Raw genomic sequence first — 14,031 nt, 5'->3', positions numbered from 1 at the left:
CCATCAAAAGGAATGAGATCTTGCCATTTGCAACGACATGGATGGAACTGGAGGGTATTATGTTGAGTGAAATATGTCAAACAGAGAAAGACATGTATCATATGATCTCACTGATATGAGGAATTCTTAATTGCAGGAAACAAACTGAGGGTTGCTGGAGTGGGGGGTAGGGTGGGAGGGATGGGGTGACTGGGTGATAGACACTGGGGGGGTATGTGCTCTGGTAAGCACTGTGAATTGTGCAAGACTGTTGAATCTCAGATCTGTACCTCTGAAACAAATAATGCAATATATGTTAAGAAAAAAAAAGAAGAAGAAGAAGAAGGTAGCAGGAGGGGAAGAATGGGTGATGGGTGTTAAGGAGGGCACATATTGCATGGAACACTGGGTGTTATATACAAACAATGAATCATGGAACACTACATCAAAAATAATGATGAAATTTATGGTGACTAACATAACATAATAAAAAATAAATAAAATGAAGTAAACTGAAAAATTTACCAAAAATAAATAAATAAATAAATAAATAAATAAAACTTTAAAAAAAAATAAAGGAAGCTCACTTTAAATTCAACAAACCATAATGGATAAACAATTTATGTAGCATAGCAAAAATTTAAAATTTTTGCTCTATGAAAGTCCATGGAAAGAGGATAAAAGATATGCTCCAAGGAGACATAAAAAATTCCAAACCAGGGGCACCTGAGTGGCTCAGTCGTTGAGCGTCTGCCTTCGGCTCGGGTCGTGATCCCAGAGTCCTCGGATCGAGCCCCGCATCAGGCTCCCTGCTTGGCGGGAGGCCTGCTTCTCCCTCTCCCACTCCCCCTGCTTGTGTTCTCTCTCTTGCTGTATCTCTCTCTATCGAATAAATAAAATCTTTAAAAAAAAAAAATTCCAAACCACGTATCAATAAAAGGACTGGTATGTTGAGTATATAATCAACTCTCAGAATTCAGCAGTTAAAAAAAAAGAAATTGCTTGAACAATCCAATTAGAAAATAGGGAAAAGATAGGAGCAGTCATATTACTGAAGAGAGTATACAGTTGGCACATAAGAACAGGAGAAAATGTTCAACATCATTACCCAGAAGGGAAACTTAAATTAAAACCACAATGGAATATCACTCTACACTTACTCAGAATATTAAAATAAAACAGTTGTGAGACCAAATGCTGATGAGGATGAAGATAAACTAGATGATTCAGGCATTGCTCTTGGGAATGTGAAATGTTTCAGCCACTCTGGAAAATAGTTTAGGACTTTCTTATGAAAGAAAACATCAGACTCCCAATGTGCACAGACCTTGCACTTGTAGTCTGGGTTTCTGGTATCCCTGCTTTTAACAGATGTTTAGATCCCAAATCATAGTTCTCAATGTCTGAGTAGTTTATTGTGATGTTTTAGACTACAAATGCAGGTGTCTTCAGATCAAAAAGAAGCTAGAAGATGAGTTTACCATACACCTGGTCATCCTGGCAAGAGGAAAGCCCAGGCTACCTAGTTCTTTGATGTGACGGTGGAGAAAACCAGGGGTTCATGACGAATAAATGTAATTTAGGATCTTTAATTGGATAGTGAAATAGAAAAGGTAAAGAAATAGAAAAACTGGAGAAATCCAAGAAGTTTCTAGTTAAGTTAGCAATATTGAGCCAATGTGAATTCTTTAGTTTTGATTATTATACCACAGTAATGAAAGATTTTAATATTAGGAGAAGTTAAGTGAAATATATACATGTGAACACTGTGTTATCTTTACAAAACTTTTATAAATTTAAATTTATTGAAAAACAGAATGTTTTTTAATCTGGGGGAGCTTGGGAAGATGGCAAATTAGGAGGTCCCTGAGCTCAGCCCTTCCCATGCTTACCACTAAATATCATCCACATCAAAGTCTATAAACTAGTGATCTGAAGATTGGCAGAACAAACTCCAAAACTTAAAAAAGAAAAGAAGCTGCACCTGAAAGGCTAGAAAGGTCAGAGAGGTGGAGAACAGCTGCCCCCAGGAGGGAGGGAGCTGTGTACCCAAAGAGGGCAGAGAAGCAGGCCCTCACACTAGGGAGTTCACACAGGGAAGACTAATCCCCATTACGTTTGGCTTTATAAACCAGAGGGGCTGAATTTTGTGAGTTTATAAAACCAGTGGGACTTGGAGCCTGGAGCTTTAAGTCAGCTGACTCAGCACTGGGCAAACCAGGAGGGCAAGTAATAGCTGGGTCACCACCCTTAAAGGGACAGCAGCCTGCACAGAGAGGCAACATAAAAACAGGAGTTTACACAATGCTGGGGGCAAACAGTAGACAGATCTATTCATACTGATTTGGGAGCATGTTGGGAGACTTTTCTGAAAATGAGGGAGCTGGCAGGAGTTATTATCCTTCCCTTCCTCCAGCATAAACACAGGGTCATCTGCAAGAGGTGGTGCTGCACAAACACTTGCTACCTAACCTGCTGGCAGTGTGCCATGCCCACAAGTTCTCCTGATGACTTTCCCACTCTAAGCCTGCTTGCCTCTGCCCTGCACTCAGGGCAAGTTTTGTTAAAGCTACCCACATACTGTGCCCAGCAGCAGGGTGCAGAGCTGCCATCTGCCACACTCAGCCATCACACGCGGCCCAGGGGTGTACAGCTGGGCCACCTTCATGCACCTGGCCCAGCCATGTCCTGCCATCACTGCACTCTGTGTCCAGCCTCATGCCCCTAGCTGCCCAAGCACACAGCCCCCAGCCACCATAGTCCTTTGGGTGATCCAGCATAAGAATAGTAGCCCAGCACAAATTTTGCTAACATAGTCGCCTGACTCCCAAAATCCCTGGTGGGCATGCTGCCTCAGAACTGGCCTGCCTCAGTCCCACTAATACCACAGAGAATGAACACAGTCCACAAAAGGCCGAGTCAGTGCTGGTGACTGCACTGAAAGGAAAAGTGTCCCAGAAACAGCAGCAGGGCATAAGCAACACACATAGGATACTCTACTGAAGTGCCAGGTTCTGGTGAACAGGGGACACTGCATGGCAGGGCACTCCAGGACCTCTTCTTCATAAAGTCACTACTTTCAAGAGCAGAAGGCATAACTGACTTTCTTAGCACAGAGAAACAGACACAGAGAGGCAGACAAAATGAAGAGACAGAGAAATGTATCCCAAATGCCACAGCCAGAGATCTAAGTGAAACAGATATAATAACATGCCTGATGGAAAATTAAAGCTATGTCATAAGGGTACTCACTGGGCTTGAGAAAAAAGTGGAACACATGAATGAGACCCTTAACACAGAGATAAGGAATAATAACATAGCAGAGAATAAAGGGCTCAATAAACAAAATGAAAAACACACTTGGCAGAATGAACAGCAGGATGGAAGAAGCAGAGAAATGAATTAGTGAACTACAGGACAAGGTAATGGAAAGTAATCAAGGTGAACAGAAGAGAGAAGAAAAGAATTATACAAAACAAGAATGGCCTTAGGGAACTTAGTGACTCAATCAAACATGATAACACTTGTATTATAGGAGTTCCAGAAGAAGAGAGAGAAAAGGGGGCAGAAAATTTATTTGAGGAAATAATAACAAAATCTCCTTAATCTGGGTAAGGAAACAAATTATCCAAATCCAGAAGGTACAGAGAACTCCCATCAAAATCAAAAAAAGCAGACCCACAGCAAGACATAATTAAATCGGCAAAATATAGTGATAACAAAAATTTTTTAAAGCACTAAGGTAAAAGAAGATAGTAACTTAATAGGGAAAATCCATAAGGCTAGCAGATTTTTTCACAGAAACTTTCCAAACCAGAACAGAATAGCATAATATATTCAGAATGTTGAATGGGAAAAGTCTGTAGCCAAGAATACTCTACCCAGCAGAGCTATCATTCAGAATAAGAGAGAGTTTTCCAGAGAAACAAAACCTACAGAAGTTCATGACCACTAAACCATCCCTGCAAGGAATAATAAAGAGGATACTTTGAGTGGGAAAGAGACACCAAAAGTAACAGTAAGAAGTTAGATAACACAAAAGCAATGAAAATGAATGTTTCTGTAAAATCAGTCAAGGAACTCACAAAATCAAAGGACCTAAAAGGTTGGAGGGAAAGATGGCTGCAGAGTAAGAGACCTCGGTTCATCTGGTCCCTCAAATTTAGCTGGATATCTATCAAACCATTCTGAACACACACAAATTCAACCTGAGATGGAAGATTTATCTGGATCTCTACAATCAGAAAAACAACTACTTTTTGCAAGGTAAGAGGTGCAGAAGCTTGAATCTTTGGGGGAAATATCGGAAGATAAATGGAGAGGGGAGGAGGTCTCCATAAGCCAGTCACTGGAAAATGGTATAACACCAGAGCAAAAAATTGGGACCCTTAGAAATCTGCTCCAGTAAAATACATCCCTTTCTGAAAAGGGCACAGGGGATGAATAGGGCAGAATTCTAGGTGGATCATTGTGGTCTCAGGATTCCAGGAGACTCAGAAAGTATGGGGGAGCCTGAACTGACAGAATGCCCAAGCAGTGGAGCAGGGAGACTGGTTATGGTCAGCAAGCCCAGAAAGGACTCTCAGCTCCAGTCACCATAAACCACAAGCCAGACCAGTAGGGAAACCCCTCTCTGCCTGACCACCCTGAAAAGGACTAGAAGGTGTGGGCTGTTTAACATCCCAGGGGAGATATAAAATGGCTTGTGCCCATGACAGGGCAACAGCTCTTAGGGCAGTGTGGCCCATGAAAGGACACTGGGGTGGCACCCAGCCATGGCCTGGGGGTGGCAGAAGAGGGTGCATGCGTGAGCCCATGGCTGCTAGCAATTGCAAAGTCACAAAGCACAGAGATGCTTGTGGGTCCCCAGAACTCCCCCAGGAGAGTTGCAGTGGGCTCGAATAGTGAGAGTCTGTGGAGTTTGGTACACACAGAATTGAAGATGGTTTGATCTGGAGGGTTTATTGAAGAAAGGGGAGCATGACCTTGTGCCTCTGGGCCAGAGATTCCCCCACAGCCATATTTGTTGACCCTCCAAAGAAAAGCAGAAAGCTGCCAGGGAACAAAAGCCACACAGAGGATCAGCTCACATTAAGCCCATCCCCCTGACAAAGGGTAGGCAACTACACCCAGGCAAAGACCCCTGAGAAGCTGAGAAGCTGGCCCTTCCCCCAGAAGACAGACTGGAAGAACAGGCGAATGATAAGCTTATTTCTCACAGGACTGTAAAACTCCAGTGCCAAAGGAAAATAATATAGGGAGTTCCAGGTGTTCCCTCATGACTCGTTTATAATTCAGGCTAAAATTTTACATTTCTTTTTTCTTTTTTCTTTTATTTTACCCTGTTCCCATTTCAAATAGATTCTTATTAACCAACTTATGTTTTTAAGTTGCTTTTGAACTCTTATTTTTTCACATCTACATTTTATAGATTTATGCCCAATACTAGTCCGTTTTTCACTCTATTCAAATATATATATATATATAAGTTCTGATTTTGCAATTTTGGAATATAGTGTGTTCTAACACACAGACCAAAAATCAATCAAGAACAGGCAGATCACCCTGCATTGTCCACCCCACTCCACCTCCTATTTATTGTTTTGGATCATCTTGACTTTGTTTGCATATCTGTGATAGCTTCAGACCACTTCAGATTTTTTCTAGGGTGCATTTTGCTTGGGTCATGGTTGATATTTTAGATTCTGTTCATTCGTTCAACCATCCCTCAACAGAATGACTAGGAGGAGGAACTCTCAACAAGGAAAAGAACCTGAGACAATGTCCTCTGCCACAGAACTAATGGATATGGATACAAGCAACATGTCAGAGATAGAATTCAGGAAAGCAATCATAAAGTCAATAATCAGGCTTGAAAAAAGCATTAGTGACAATATAGAATCTCTAAGGGCAGAAATGAGTTCTAATCAGGGCAACTTTAAAAATGCTATGAATGAGATGCAGTCTAAACTGGATACTCTAACAGCTAGGGTAAATGAGGCAGAAGAGTGAATCAATGATCTAGAAAATAAGTTGATGGAAAGGAAGGAAGTTGAGGAAAACAGAGAGAGGCAGCTAGTAGCCCATAAAAATAGACTTAGAGAGATTAGTGATGCCATGAGATGCTCCAGTGTCAGAATTATTGGACTCCCCAAAGGAGTGGAGAGAGACGGGGGAGACTAAAAGTTATATTTGAGCAAATCATAGCTGAGAACTTCCCTAATCTGGGGAAGGAAACAAGCATTCGTGTCCAAGAGGCAGAGAGGACCCTTCCCAAAAATCAATAAAAATAGATCAACACCCTGACATATAATACTGAAGCTGGCAATTCTTACAGCCAAGGAAACTATCCTAGGAATAGCTAGGGAGAGGAGGTTCCTTACACATGGAGGGTGGAACATCAGAATAACATCAGAACTAGCCATAGAGACCTGGAAAGCCAGAAAGGGCTGGCAAGACATATTCAGGGTCCTAAATGAAAAGAATATGCAGCTGGGGCACCTGGGTGGCTCAGTCAGTTGAGCGGCTGCCTTCGGCTCAGGTCATGATCCCAGGGTCCTGGGATCGAGCCCCACATCGGGCTCCCTGCTCCGCGGGAAGCCTGCTTCTCCTTCTGCCACTCCCCCTGCTTGTGGTCCCTCTCTCACTGTGTCTCTCTCTGTCAAATAAATAAAATCTTAAAAAAAAAAAAAAAAGAAAGAAAAGAAAAGAATATGCAGCCAAGAATACTTTTTCCAGCAAGGCTGTCATTCAGAATGGATGGAGAAATAAAGAGCTTCCAGGAGAGGCAGAAACTGAAAGAATATGTGACCACCAAGCCATCCCTGCAAGAAATATTCTGTAAGCGAAGAGAGACCCCAAGAGTAATATAGACCAGAAATTAACAGAAGCAATCTATAGAAAGAGGGACTATACAGGCAATACAATGGCACTGAATTCATATCTTTCAATACTTACTCTGAATGTAAATGGGCTGAATGCTTCTATCAAAAGACACAAGATTTCCGATTGGATAAAAATGCAGGACCCATCCATATGCTGTCTACAAGAGACTCATTTAGAACCTAAAGACATCTCCAGATAGAAAGTGAGGGGGTGGAGAACAATTCACCATGCTAATGGACCCCAAAAGAAAGGTGAGGTAGCAATCCTCATATCAGATAGATTAGATTTTAAACCAAAGACCATAGTACGAGATGTAGAGGGATACCATATCATAATTAAAGGGTCCACCCAACAAGAAAATTGAACAATTGTAAATATCTGTGCCCTCAACATGGGAGCAACCAATTATGTAAACCAACTAATAAACAAAATAAAGAAACATATGGATAATGATACATTAATAGTAGGAGACTTCAACACTCCACTCACAGCAATGGACAGATCATCTAAACAGAAGATCAACAAAGAAACAACAGTTTTGAAGGACACATTGGACCAGATGGGCTTCACAGACATATACAGAACATTCCATCCTAAAACAACAGAATACTCATTCTTCTCGAATGCACACGGTACTTTCACATACCGGGTCACAAATCAGGTCTCAACTGATACCAAAAGATTGAGATTATTCCCTGTATATTTTCAGATTACAATGCTTTGAAACTGAAATTCAACCATGAGAAAAATTTGTGAGTAACTCAAAAACTTGAAAGTTAAAGAGCATCCTGCTAAAAGATGAACGGGTCAACCAGGAAATTAAAGAAGAACTTAAACAATTCATGCAAACCAATGAAAATTAAAACATATTGGTTCAAAAACCTATGGGATACTGCAAAGATGGTCCTTAGAGTGAAGTACATAGCTATCCAATCTTCTCTCAAAAAAGTTAGAAAAATCCCAAAAGCACAAGTTAACCAGACAACTAAAGAAGCTGGAGAAAGAACAGCAAATAAAGCCTAAACCAAGCAGGAGAAGAGAAATAATAAATATTAGAACAGAACTCAATGAAATAGAAACTGGAAGAAGAGTAGAATAGATCAACAAAACTAGAAGCTGCTTTCTTGAAAGAATTAATAAGATCGATAAACCTCTGGCCAGACTTATCCAAAAGAAAAGAGAAAGGACCCAAATTAATAAAATCATGAATGAAAAGGGAGAAAGCACCACCAATACCAAGGAAATAGAGAAATTATCAGAACATACCACCAGCGACTATATGCCAACAAACTAGACAATCTGGAAGAAATGGATGCATTCCTTGAAACTTATAAACTCCCAAAACTGAAACAGGAAGAAATAGAAAATCTGAACAGACCCATAACCAGCAAGGAAATTGAAGCAGTAATTAAAAACACCTCAAAAACAAACAAACAAACAAACAAAAAACACACAAAACAAAACAATAATGCAGGGCCAGATGGCTTCCCAGGGGAATTCTACCAAACATTTAAAGAAGAAATAATACCTATTCTACTGAAGCTGTTTCAAAAAATAGAAATGGAAGGAAAACTTCCAAACTCATTCTATGAGGCCAGCATTACCGTGATCCCAAAACCAGGCAAAGACCCCATCAAAAAGGAGAACTACAAACCAATATCCCTGATGAATGGATGACAAAATACTCAGCAAGATCCTAGCCAATAGGATACAACAGTACGTTAAAAGGATTAGTCACCATGACCAGGTGGAATTTATGCATGGGATGCAAGGTGGTTCAACATTCACAAATCAATCAATGTGATAGATCACATTAACAAAAGAAGAGACAAGGATCATATGAACCTCTCAATTGATGCAGAAAAAGCATTTGACAAAATACAGCATTCTTTCCTGATTAAAACTCTTCAAAGTGTAGGGATAAAGGGAACATACCTCAATATCATAAAAGACATTCTATGAAAAGCCCACAGTGAATGTCATTCTCAATGGGGAAAAACTGAGAGCTTTTCCCTTAAGGTCAGGAACATGACAGAGATGCCCACTCTCACCACTGTTGTTCAACATAGTACTGGAATCCTAGCCTCAGCCATCAGACAACAAAAAGAAATAAAAAGCATTCAAATTGGCAAAGAAGAAGTCAAATTCTCTCTCTTCCCAGATGACATGATACTTTACGTGGAAAACCCCGAAGACTCCACCTCCAAATTATTAGAACTCATACAGCAATTCAGCAACATGGCAGGATACAAAATCAATACACAGAAATCAGTTGCATTTCTATACACTAACAATGTAACTGAAGAAATGGAGATTAAAGAATCGATTCCATTTATGATAGCACCAAAAACCATAAGATACCTAGGAATAAACCTAACCAAAGGGGTAAAGGATCTATACTCTAGAAACTACAAAACACTTATGAAAGCAATTGAGGAAGACACAGAAAGATGGAAAAACATTCCATGCTTATGGATTGGAAGAATAAACATTGTGAAAATGTCTATGCTGCCCAGAGCAATCTACACTTTCAATGCAGTCCCTATCAAAATATCATCGACATTTTTCAGAGAGCTAGAACAAACAATCCTAAAGTTTCTATGGAACCAGAAAAGACCCTGAGTCACCAGGGGAATGTTGAAAAAGAAAACCAAACCTGGAGGCATCACGTTGCCTGACTTCAAGCTATATTACAAAGCTGTGGTCATCAAAATGCACAGTATTGACACAAAAACAGACAGATCAATGGAACAGAATAAAGACCCCAGAAATGGACCCTCAACTGTATGGTCAAATAATCTTCAACAAATCAGGAAAAAATATGCAATGGAAAAAAGACAGTCTCTTCAATAAATGGTGCTGGGAAAATTAGACAGCCACATGCAGAAGAATGAAACTGGACTGTTCTCTTATACCATACACAAAGATAAACTCAAAATGGACGAACGACCTCAATGTGAGACAGGAATCCATCAAAATCTTAGAGGAGAACACAGGCAGAAATCTCTTCAACCTTGGCCACAGCAACTTCGTGCTAGACACGTCTCTAAAAGCAAGGGAAACAAATGAAAAATGAACTATTGGGATTTCATCAAGATAAAAAGCTTCTGCACAGCAAAGGAAACAGTCAACAAAACTAAAAGGCAACCTATGAAATGGGAGGATATTTGCAAATGACATATCAGATAAAGGGCTAGTATCCAAGATCTATAATGAACTTATCAAACTGAACACCCAAAAAACCAATAATCCAGTCAATAAATGGGCAAAAGACATGAACAGACATTTCTCCAAAGAAGGTCACAGAAACGGCCAACAGACACAGGAAAAAAATGTTCAATGTCACTTGTCATCAGGGAAATACAAATCGAAACCACAATGAGATGCCACCTTACACCAGTTAGAACGGCAAAAATTAACAAGACAAGAAACAAGTTTTTGTGAGGATGTGGAGAAAGGGAAACCCTCTTACACTGTTGGTGGGAATGCAAGTTGGTACAGTCACTCTCGAAAACAGTATGGAGGCTCCTCAAGATGTTAAAAATAGAGCTACCCTATGGCCCAGCAAATGCACTACTGGGTATTTACCCCAAAGATACAGATAGAATGAAAAGAAGGGGCACCTGCACTCCAGTGTTCATAGCATCAATGTCCACAGTAACCAAACTGTGGAAGGAGCCGTGATGTCCTTCAACAGGTGAACAGACGGATAAAGAAGATGTGGTTCATTAATACAATAGAATATTACTCAGCCATCAGAAAGGATGAATACCTACCATTTGCATCAACATGGATGGAACTAGAGTGTATTATGCTAAGTGAAATAAGTCAGGCAGAGAAAGACAATTATCATTTTGTTTCACTCATATGTGGAACATAAGGAATAGGGTAGAGGACCACAGGGGAAGGGAGAGAAGACTGAATGGGGAGAAATCAAAGAGGGAGACAAGCCATGAGAGACTCTGGACTCCAGGAACCAAACTGAGGGTTACAGAAGGGAGGGGGTGGGGGGATTGTGTAACCAGACGATGGATATTAAGGAGGGCATGTGTTGTGATGAGCCCTGGGTGTTACACACAACTAATGAATCATTGAACACTACACCAAAAACTAATCTTGTACTATATGTTGGCTAATTTAACATAAAAAAATAAGGTAAAAAAAGACATAAAATATGACACCATGGAAAAGCAAGAGGGAGAAGGACGTTGATAAAATAAGGAGAGTCTATGGCCATACCACCCTGAACATGCCCAATCTCGTCTGATCTCGGAAGCTAAGCAGGATCGGGCCTGGTTAGTACTTGGATGGGAGATAAAATAAGGAGAGAAAATGTCATCTATGGACTACAGTCCCTACAGCCAAGTTGCAACCCAACAGGGCTACAGTGCTTACACTGTCCAGTCCACTCAAGGATATGCACAGACCACCCAGCCATATGGGCAGCAAAGTTAATGGCACCTGTGGACAGCCCAATGATGTTTGCTATACCCAGGTCAGAGCACTGCAACCTCTGCCAGACCACCTATGCAACTTCTTATGGACAGGCTCCCACTGGTTATACTTCTCCAACTGCCCCCCAGGTGTATAGTCAGCCTGTCTAGGGGTATGGCACTGGTGCTTATGATACCACCACATTATGTTTGCTACCACCCAGGCCTCCTATGCAGCTCAGTCTGCATATGGCACTCAGCCTGCTTACCAAGCTTATGGGCAGCAGCCAGCAGCCACCACACCTGTAAGACCATAGGATGGTAACAAATCTGTTGAAACTAATCAACCTTAATCTATCACAAGGGGTTATAAACAGCCCAGCCTAGGATATGGACAGAGTAACTACAGTTATGTCCAGGTACTTGGGACTTACCCCATGCAGCCAGTCACAGCACCACCATCTTAACCTCCTACCTTCTCTTCCTCTAGACAGTGGACTAGTTATGATCAGAGTAGTTACTCTCAGCAGAACACCTATGGGCAGCCAAGCAGCTCCAGACAGCAGAGTAGCTATGGTCAACAAAACAGCTATGGGCAACAGACACCCACTATTAACCTCCTGTTAAACTGGATCCTACAGCCAGGCTCCAAATCAATATAGCCAACAGAGCACCAGCAGAGTTCATTCCAACAGTACCACCCCAGTAGCATGGGTGTTTATGGGCAGGAGTCTGGAGAATTTTCCAGACCAGGAGAGAACTAGAGCATGAGTGGTCCTGATAACCAGGGCAGGAAAAGAGGGAGATTTGATTATGGAGGCTGAGCAGAGGTGGGGAGGTAGCAGGACATGGTTGAATGAGCAGCTCTGGAAAGCAAGGTGGTTTCAATAAGCCTAGTGGACCCATGGAGGAAGGACCAGATCTTGATCTATAGGCCCACCTATAGATCCAGATGAAGACTCTCACAACAGTGCAATTTATGTGCAAGGCTTAAATGATAATGTGACTTTAGATGATCTGGCATACTTCTTCAAGGGAACCAGAAAACCCGTAATTCATATCTACTTGGACAAGGAAAACCCAAAGGCAATGCTACAGTGTCTTACAAAGACCCGCCAACTGCCAAGGCTGCCATGGAATGGTTTGATGGGAAATATTTTCAAGGGAGTGAACTTATGGTTTCTCTTGCTCACAGGAAACCTCCAATGAACAGTATGCAGTTTGGTATGCTTCACCTGAGGGCAAAGGGATGCTGTTGCCATGCTATGGAGGTCCAGGGGGCCCCATGGGTCACATGGGAGGCTGTAGAGGAGACAGAGGTGGCTTCCCCCTAAGAGGGCTCCAGGGTTCCCAAGGGAACCCATCTGGGGGAGGAAACATCTAGCACTGAGCTGGGGACTGGCAGTGTCCCAATCCGGAGTGTGGAAACCAGAACTTCACCTGGAGAACAGGATGAAAGAAGTATAAGTTCCCAAAGCCTGAAGGCTTTCTTCCATCACCCTTTCCACCACTTGTGTGGTGACCAGGCAGAGGCAGGCCTGGTGGCATGATGGGAGGAAGAGATGGCCTCATGGACCATTGTATCCCCATGGAATGTTCAGAGGTGGCCATTGTGGAGACCAAGGTGGCTTCCATAGTGGCCAGGGTATGGACTGAGATGGCTTTGGTGCAGGAATACGAGGTGGCCTTGGAACTTTGATGGAACAGATAAGAGGAAGAAGAGGCCGGCATGGAGCACCTAGAAAAATGCCAGGAAGGCAGAGACCAGCCCTACTGGATGCAGAGACCCTGCAGAACTGCATTGACTGTCAGATTTATTTTTTAAATAGAGAATGTTTTAGATTTATAATTCCATATTTATAATTTTGACCACAACATTATGATTATTCCTTGTCTGTACTTTAGTATCTTTCATCATCTGTGATGAAACATTAAGACAAGTTAAAAGGTAATGTGCCAAGTTTTTATCCTTCCTTTAAACATGGTAGTTTAACTAAGACTAAACAATGGCAACCCCTTATGAGCATGCTAGTATCAGTGTGGAGAACGAAGAGGGCCACAAACTGTAACAATGTTAATGGTTGTGATATTTTTTTACATAAAAGTCCAAATGTTCATAAAAAATATGACACCATATACCTAAAACATGAGGAGGAGAGGAGTAAAGAATGTGTTCAAACTTAAATAACATGAGCTTAATGTAGACTGCTATGTGCAGAAGATGCTGTATACAAATCTAATGGTACCCAGAAATCAAAACCACTAATAAATATGCAAAAAATAAAGAGAAAGAAATCCAAATATATCACTAAAGAAAAAAAAAAACAAACAGAAAATCAAGAAACAAAGACAAGAAAGGATCAGAGAAAATCTTCAAAAACAACCACAATACAAATAATAAAATGACAATAAATACATATCTAGCAATAATTATTTTAAGTGCAAATGAACAAAAAGCCCCAATCAAAGGATATACGATGATAGAATGGGTGAAAAAAACAGGACGCATCTCTATGATGCCTGTAAGAGATTCATTTTAGACCTAAAGACACCTGCAAATTGAAAGTGAGGGGATGGAGGAATATCTATCATGCAAATAGATGTCAAAAGAAAGCCAAGTAGCAATACTTATATCAGACAAAATAAAATTTAAAACAAAGACTGTAAAAGAAGACAAAGAAAAATACTATATAATTATAAAGAGGACAATCCAACAAGAAATATAAGAATTGTA

At 41.0% G+C, this 14,031-nt stretch overlaps 1 pseudogene; it reads left to right on the top strand.

Moving 5' to 3' along the window:
- Nucleotides 1–11,002: 11,002 nt before the first annotated feature.
- Nucleotides 11,003–13,245, top strand: LOC102749754 (RNA-binding protein EWS-like; annotated as a pseudogene).
- Nucleotides 13,246–14,031: the final 786 nt, after the last annotated feature.

This window comes from Leptonychotes weddellii, unplaced genomic scaffold (genome assembly GCF_054177405.1).
Source record: "Leptonychotes weddellii isolate Sample4059 unplaced genomic scaffold, ASM5417740v2 HiC_scaffold_1338, whole genome shotgun sequence".
NCBI lineage: Eukaryota > Metazoa > Chordata > Mammalia > Carnivora > Phocidae > Leptonychotes > Leptonychotes weddellii.
Note: the sequence above shows the minus strand (reverse complement) of the source record. Positions and strands in the feature narration are given on the sequence as shown.